Genomic DNA, 8,259 nt, shown 5'->3' with positions numbered 1-8,259 from the left:
ATCATTGCTCACAATGACAAATTTAATTAATATATTGCTGAAGAATAAAAAGATTGACAACAATATAGCTCTTAAGGTTCTAGATTATCTTCGAAATACAAAAGCACCAATTTCAGGTACTTCATTATTTTTTCCGTTCATAATTTTACATTATTTATTGTAAAGTAATGACATTGTTATCTGAACATTTTTACAGTGAAACCTGAAGACCGCACACAACTCACTTGAGAAAAGGGCAGAATTAGCAACCAATGAAATTGCTGAGCAGCTGTTTGATGTTATGGCAACAAAGAAAACCAATCTTTGTGTGTCTGTTGACTTAACTACAACCACAAGTATATTGGATTTGTTGGAAAAAGTTAGTGAACATGTGTGCTTAGTGAAGACACATGCTGATATTATTGAAGACTTCGGTACGGACTTCATAACCAGATTTAAAAGTTTGGCAAAAAGATTCAACTTTCTTATATTGGAAGATAGAAAGTACGCAGAAATTAGAAATACTGTATCTTTGCAGTATGCAAAAGGATTGCATAAAGTTTCAGAGTGGGCTGATTGTGTAACCGCACATTCTTTGCCTGGAGAGGGAATTCTTAAAGCCATCAATGGGGCAACCAACGGAGCCAAGGAGTATTTTTATTGGCAGAAATGAGTAGTGCGGTAAGGTTTCAATTGAACCATAATTATTCAATTGACTCGAATCAGCATATTTTGATTTGTTTCATACAATGCATTAACATTAGGCAATAAGATTGCCATTAGGCAATAAGATCTGTTTTTGCAATGTAGATAATATAATTTTTAAAATGTAATGTAATTTTTTTTTTACAGAAATTCAAGTAAAAGTCAATAATAAAACAATTCTCATTACAAGGAAATCTTATCACACCAGAGTACACAGAGAAAACAGTCAGTATGGCTTCAAATTATCCGAATTGGGCCCAGGATGGATCCCTGGGGGACTCCGCGGGTCATGATGGTCATGATCATCATATTCATTTATTCGCTTTGCTCGTCTCACGTGGGTTTTGTTTTTATTTAAAAATTCGTAGTTTGTTCTAAAATAAACTTAAATAATGAGTGAAGAATTGAAACTTGAGTCCTAGGCTGTACAGCTTCTTGAAATAAATGCCATAAAGTTTGGCGAATTCACGACTAAAAGTGGATTAACTACACCGGTTTGTTTTGATTTGAGGGTTATAGTCAGTGATCCTGATGTGATGGTAAGTTGTATTGATTAATTTTGAATTGTTAACAATAGAGTTAAATGTCCAGGAGTGATAATTGTTGTACCAATTGTTTATTTCAGCAAATAATATCTCACCTAATAAGAGATCATGCCCTAGAAGGCAGTAAATGTGATCATTTGTGTGGTGTACCTTACACAGCTTTGCCTATAGCCACATTTTTTACAGAAAGTCAAGTACAAGTCAATAAATAAAACAATTCTCATTACAAGGAAATCTTATCACACCAGAGTACACAGAGAAAACAGTCAGTATGGCTTCAAATTATCCGAATTGGGCCCAGGATGGATCCCTGGGGGACTCCGCGGGTCATGATGGTCATGATCATCATATTCATTTATTCGCTTTGCTCGTCTCACGTGGGTTTTGTTTTTATTTTAAAATTCGTAGTTTGTTCTAAAATAAACTTAAATAATGAGCGAAGAATTGAAACTTGAGTCCTAGGCTGTACAGCTTCTTGAAATAAATGCCATAAAGTTTGGCGAATTCACGACTAAAAGTAGATTAACTACACCGGTTTATTTTGATTTGAGGGTTATAGTTAGTTATCCTGATGTGATGGTAAGTTGTTTTGATTAATTTTGAATTATTAACAATAGAGTTAAATGACCAGGAGTGATAATTGCTGTATTGTTTATTTCAGCAAATAATATCTCACCTAATAAGAGATCATGCCCTAGAAGGCAGTTAATGTGATCATTTGTGTGGTGTACCTTACACAGCTTTGCCGATAGCCACATTGCTGAGTGTAGAGGCCAAGATACCTATGCTGATGAGGCGTAAGGAGGCCAAAGCTTATGGTACAAAGAAAATGATTGAAGGTCATTACAAAGCGGGCCAGAAGTGCCTCATTATTGAAGATGTAGTGACATCAGGCTCCAGCGTGCTGGAAACTGTAAAAGACCTTCGTAGAGAAGGCTTGGTAGCCCAAGAAGCTATTATCATCCTGGACCGAGAACAAGGTGGACGGGAGAACCTTGCTGCAAATGATGTATCTGTAAAATCATTGTTCACAATGACAAAGAAGAACGGTCATCTGTGACCCAGGCCCGACAGAAACGAGACATACCTCAGTTTTTTTGTCATGTCTTAATTAGTTAAATTATATATTTTTTATATTCGAAATCTGTGTATAACACCAAAATATTACCCTTTGTTTTTGTTTAGGCGTTATACAAAAACTAATACAAAATGCTTATTTATCACCAAAATTGGTAAATGTATGTAACTAAATGTCTATAACAGCTGCTATGGAATGTATCTAGGTGACCTGGAGATACAGCCGGATTATACAGGGTGGAAAAAATAATAAGTTACAAAATCCAAAAATTCAATGTTACCAGCTTCCATAATCGGTACCCTATTATTGGTACCATTTGAAAGAGCTTGTGAAGCACTTTCAGAATCAGTAACTAGTTTTCCGATATCTTGTATAGTTTAGAAATAATCGAGTGAGATCACTTATCGTTCCATATGTATAACCACCCTGTATAATCCGGTTGTATCTCCAGGTCACCTAGATACATTCCAGAGCAGCTGTAATAGACATTTAGGTACATACATTTACCAATTTTGGTGATAAATAAGCATTTTGTATTAGTTTTTGTATAACGCCTAAACAAAAACAGGGTAATATTTTGGTGTTATACATAGATTTCGAATATAAAAAATATATAATTTAACTAATTAAGACATGACAAAAAAACTGAGGTATGTCTCGTTTCTGTCGGGTCTGGGTTTTTTTTGTATGAGGCGTGACCGTTCTTCTTTAATTAATATATTGCTGAAGCATAAAAAGATTGATAAGGATATGGCTCTTAAGGTTCAAGATTATCTTCGAAATACAAAAGCACCAACTTCAGGTACTTCATTATTTTTTCTATTCATAATTATTTGCATTATTTATTGTAAAGTAATGACATTGTTATCTTAACATTTTTACAGAGAAACCTAAAGACCGCACACACCTCACATTTGAGAAAAGGGCAGAATTAGCAACCAATGAAATTGCTGAGCAGCTGTTTGATGTTATGGCAACAAAGAAAACCAATCTTTGTCTGTCTGTTGACTTAACTACAACCACAAGTATATTGGATTTGTTGGAATAAAATTTTATAAAAAAAAAAAAAAACCGACTCCAAAAAACCTACACTAAAAAAAGTAGAAAAATAATTACTAATTACCTACTTATTTATTAGGACGAATTATTAATATTTATGTAGGTATACCATGATTGATACTTCTGGAGTCGGTGCCAAGATTATGAAACATGTAAAGTTTGCCTGCACCGACTCCAAAAGTATCAATCATGGTATACCTACATAAATATTAATAATTCGTCCTAATAAATAAGTAGGTAATTAGTAATTATTTTTCTACTTTTTTTAGTGTAGGTTTTTTGGAGTCGGTTTTTTTTTTTTTATAAAATTTTACTTATTTCTTGCTTTTTAGTTAACTATCTAATTATTACCTTGATGTTATCACTGAAGGTAGGTAGTACATTGAGACCATATTCTTAATGTCTAGTGTAAAATAATATTCCCTACAAAATACAGGTTACCATATAGGAAACCTAAAAAGACCTTAAACCGTCAGCCCACCTTAAAAACATGAAAGAATACAACTGTTGGTCTATTTGTACTCATAATATTTAAAGAATTATCCTACAACTCCTAAGCATTAAGGAGTTGTACCTACCATGACCAGTTTTTCTTCAAATTCGCATAAAACCACCCTTTTGATAATACCTATTCAACAAAAAAATAATCGTTCAAATTGGTTCATAATCGGCGGAGATATTGCGTATAAAAAAGTTCATCCCCAATTTTCCACCCTTGGGGGTGAAATATTTTCTTCAAATTCGCATGAAACCACCCTTTTGATAATACCTATTCAACAAAAAAATAATCGTTCAAATTGGTTTATAATCGGCGGAGATATTGCGTATAAAAAAGTTCATCCCCAATTTTCCACCCTTGGGGGTTGTTTTTTTTATTATTAAATTTAAATGGGACCACCCTTGAGGTATTACCTATACGCTGAAAAAAGATTTGTTCAAATCGGTTCATAATTGGCGGAGTTATCGCGTAACAAACATAGAAAAAAAAAAAAAAAAAAAAAAAAACATACGGGTCGAATTGAGAACCTCCTCCTTTTTTTGAAGTCGGTTGAAAAGTTGGTGAACATGTGTGCTTAGTAAAGACACAAATGCTGATATTATTGAAGACTTCAGTACGGACTTCATAACCAGGCTTAAAAGTTTGGCAAAAAGATTCAACTTTCTTATATTGGAAGATAGAAAGTACGCAGATATTGGAAATACTGTATCTTTGCAGTATGCAAAAGGATTGCATAAAGTTTCAGAGTGGGCTGATTGTGTAACCGCACATTCTTTGCCTGGAGAGGGAATTCTTAAAGTCATCAATGGGGCAACCAACGGTGTTAGCCCAGGAGTATTTTTATTGGCAGAGATGAGTTAGTGAGGTAAGGTTTCAATTGAACCATAATTATTCAATTTACTCCAATCAGCATATTTTAATTAGGGTTCCGTACCTCATAAGGAAAAAACGGAACCCTTATAGGATCACTTTGTTGTCCGTCCGTCCGTCTGTCAAGACCCTTTATCTCAAGAACGCGTGAACGTATCAAGCTGAAATTCACATGAAATACTCAGGTCTATTGTCCCTTTAAGCTGTGAAAATATCAAACTTCTAAGCCAAGCCAATCAAAAGATACAGCCGATTATGTCGATATTTTCAACAAATTTTCGACACTCGCAAAGGAATCAAAACCTACAGGATACTTCCCGTAAACTCAGAATCTTGAAATTTGGCATAAAGCATTGTCATATAATGCAAATATAGGAAAAATTGCGAAAATTTCATTTTTTTAGTTATATAATATAATAAAAATATTTTAATAAAATGAAACTTACTACCTTATTTCTCACGAACGAATAAAGGTATCAAATTGAAATTTATACCAAATACCTAGATCTATTGTCCCTTTAAGAAGTAAAAAAATCAAACTTCTAAGTTAACGCGATCAAAAGATACAGCAGTTTATACCGACACCTTAGACGAATTTCCGTCACACGCTAGGGAATCAAAACCTACAAGGTACTTCCTGTGAACTCAGAATCTTGAAATTCGGCACGAAGCAACGTTATATAGTACAGATAAAGGAAAAATTGCGAAAATGATAAATTTGAAGTTATATAAAATTTAAAATATTATTTTTGCTTACATGACAAAATATTTTTTTAATAATTATAAACTTACTACCTACCCTTTTTCACATGAACGCGTAGAGATATTAAAGTTGAAATTCATATCAAACACTTCTTAAATCTAATTGCCTCTAAACTGTGAGAAATTCTAAATCAACGCAAAAATTCAAAACGCTGAGGTAGGTACCTACCTATAATGCAAATATAGGAAAAATAAATAAATAAAAAATAATCATACCGCATATTTTGAAATTCGCCACTACTCGCAACGGAATCAAGTAAGTAATTTGATTTAATACGTCATAAATTTTAAACCGCTACGTTTGTACGGCGGAACCCTCGGTGTGCGAGCCCGACTCGCACTTGGCCGGTTTTTTTTTCATACAATGCATTATAACATTAGGCAATAAGATCTGTTTTTGCAATGTAATATAATTTTTAAAATGTAATGTATTTTTTTTACAGAAAGTCAAGTAAAAGTCAATAAATAAAACAATTCTCATTACAGGGAAATCTTATCACACAGAGTACACAGAGAAAACAGTCAGTATGGCTTCAAATTATCCGAAAATGATTTGTGGATTTGTTTGTCAGAACAAAAATACTTTCAATCAACCAGGTAAGTTCAAAATATTTTTTCGTCGGTATTAATGAAAAAACTATTAAAAAAAATCTACTGTGTCTACATACTTTAGCACTATGAATGCATGTTATTTCACCACTAACTCTCTCAGTGTTAAATTATATTTTTTGAACAAAATTGTGAATGAATGAAAAATGTATATTTGGTAGGTAGGTACCATTGCAATTAACAACAAAAATGACTTAACCATTTTTTTTAAGCAAACAGTTATTGTATCAAGCCTCTTCTCACATTCCAGGTCTAATACAATTGACTCCAGGAGTGCAGCTGGAAAGCACCAAAGACGATCTGGACCAGGTGTACAACACTCCAGAGAAGGTAATGCTGGAGAAAGGCGCAGACGTCGTGGTTGTGGGCCGAGGCATTCTGTCCGCAAAGAACCCCGCTGCTGAGGCACTGGTCTACAAAGAGGCTCTATGGAAAAACTACCTCAAGAGAGTGTCTGGAAAAATGGAATAATGAAAAGAGTATTTTAAATGATTTAAGAAGTACAAGACAGCATTGTCTTTAGCAAAAAATTATAAATGGACATTCTGCCTCAAAAATTCGCTCCTCAGGAAACATTTTATTTTTATTGATAGTTCAGTTTACTATACTTGCTCTTTAAGAAAACTGTGAGTGCCTACTACTATGAAGATTTATCAGAAGTTATCTTTCAGTTTTATCTCTTGTTTGGTTAACATCCTACTATTTAAAATAATGATATCTGTGATAAAAAATAATTATGAAATTATGGCCGCTAATAGCAGCGTTTTACATGAAATAAAACGCATATTAAAATACTTACCTCACAGGAAGTTTTATATTGAGATATCATTTCCGGTTCCTGTCGAATTTCTATGAATTTCCGTAGTTAATATCCGGTCCAGTGGCGACACTTGGTGGATGGGCGCTCACTTTTTGTTTTCTTTGGTTGAGCGCGCCAAAAATAATAACAGCGTTTTTTAAAAAAGAAAAACTTTAATCAATATCATAATACTCTACTACTCCCCAATATCTAGACTGTAAAATACAGGTTGGAATTTGTAATGCCACCTGGAGGGAGAGTACTCTTAATATTGTAGATAGACATTTTTTCTCAAAGAAAACATTCCATAATTTTTGAAAAGAAATAAAACTGCATTCAAAGATTTCCAAAAATTTGCTTGCCACACCCGGGATTCGAACCAACTAAAATCTGTTAAAAATTACACCCTGTATTTTATTGCATCGATCGTTAGGGTTAAGTATAAGGATGAAATCTCTCTAACAAACTTGATAAGTCAAATGAAAGGAAAACCATGAAATTTTAAATTATTATGTACAGGAAATTGTATGGTATGGTAAAAAAAAATACATAAATCTTTGAATGCAGTTCTCTTTCTTTTCAAAAATAAAGGAATGTTTTCTTTCAGTAAAATGTTCTATCTACAGTATTAAGAGTACTCTTTCCCTCCAGACTTATTTGGCACGTCGATTAATAAATTTAGGCGTCAAGCACACTTATTAGATAAGTAGATCAACGTCTACAATATTATACTACTTATTCCTTTCATTATGCGTGCTGGGCTGTTTGCCCATTTTATATATTGTACAATTAGCAATTAAGTTAGAATTTAGTTACATATTATACCTACCTACATTTATTATTGTACAATTGTTAATATTTCGATACAATACAACTATAGTGTTTAATTAAATAAACCTTTTTACTTCACTAATTTGTTTTATTACCTTATTATTACGTAGATAATAATATAATAAGTACTTAATTATATTAAATACTCTAATCGATAGGATTTAATCGTGTAATATTATTTGTATTAATATTTTTAATTACTTCACGTTTATAAAACTGTGTAGCTGATCGCCAATTTCCACGGGCCAAAATTTCGTCAAATGGGTGATTCTCTAACCAGCTTAATTTATAGTCCAATCAACGAAGCGTTTGTAACCCGAATAATTATTCCGTCAATGAAACTTGGCACATGGTTAAAGTAGGTAGGTAATATAAAAGTAAAAAAGTATTTATTACTAAACGTTGTCACATTGTACAATTTATTCTGTCGGTCTCTTCACTAAGCAGGAAAGCTTGTATCGCAGCATCGCGTCGCAGTCTTTTATTTTGCGTTATAAGCGGACATCCATGTTCTATTAATTCA

At 33.1% G+C, this 8,259-nt stretch overlaps 1 pseudogene; it reads left to right on the top strand.

Moving 5' to 3' along the window:
* The first annotated feature begins 1,646 nt into the window (after nucleotides 1-1,646).
* LOC135074429 (uridine 5'-monophosphate synthase-like) lies at nucleotides 1,647-7,814 on the top strand (annotated as a pseudogene).
* The last annotated feature ends 445 nt before the right edge of the window (nucleotides 7,815-8,259 follow it).

Source organism: Ostrinia nubilalis, chromosome 9 (genome assembly GCF_963855985.1).
Source record: "Ostrinia nubilalis chromosome 9, ilOstNubi1.1, whole genome shotgun sequence".
NCBI classification, from domain to species: Eukaryota; Metazoa; Arthropoda; class Insecta; order Lepidoptera; family Crambidae; genus Ostrinia; species Ostrinia nubilalis.
This window is presented reverse-complemented; position numbering and strand designations above follow the sequence as displayed.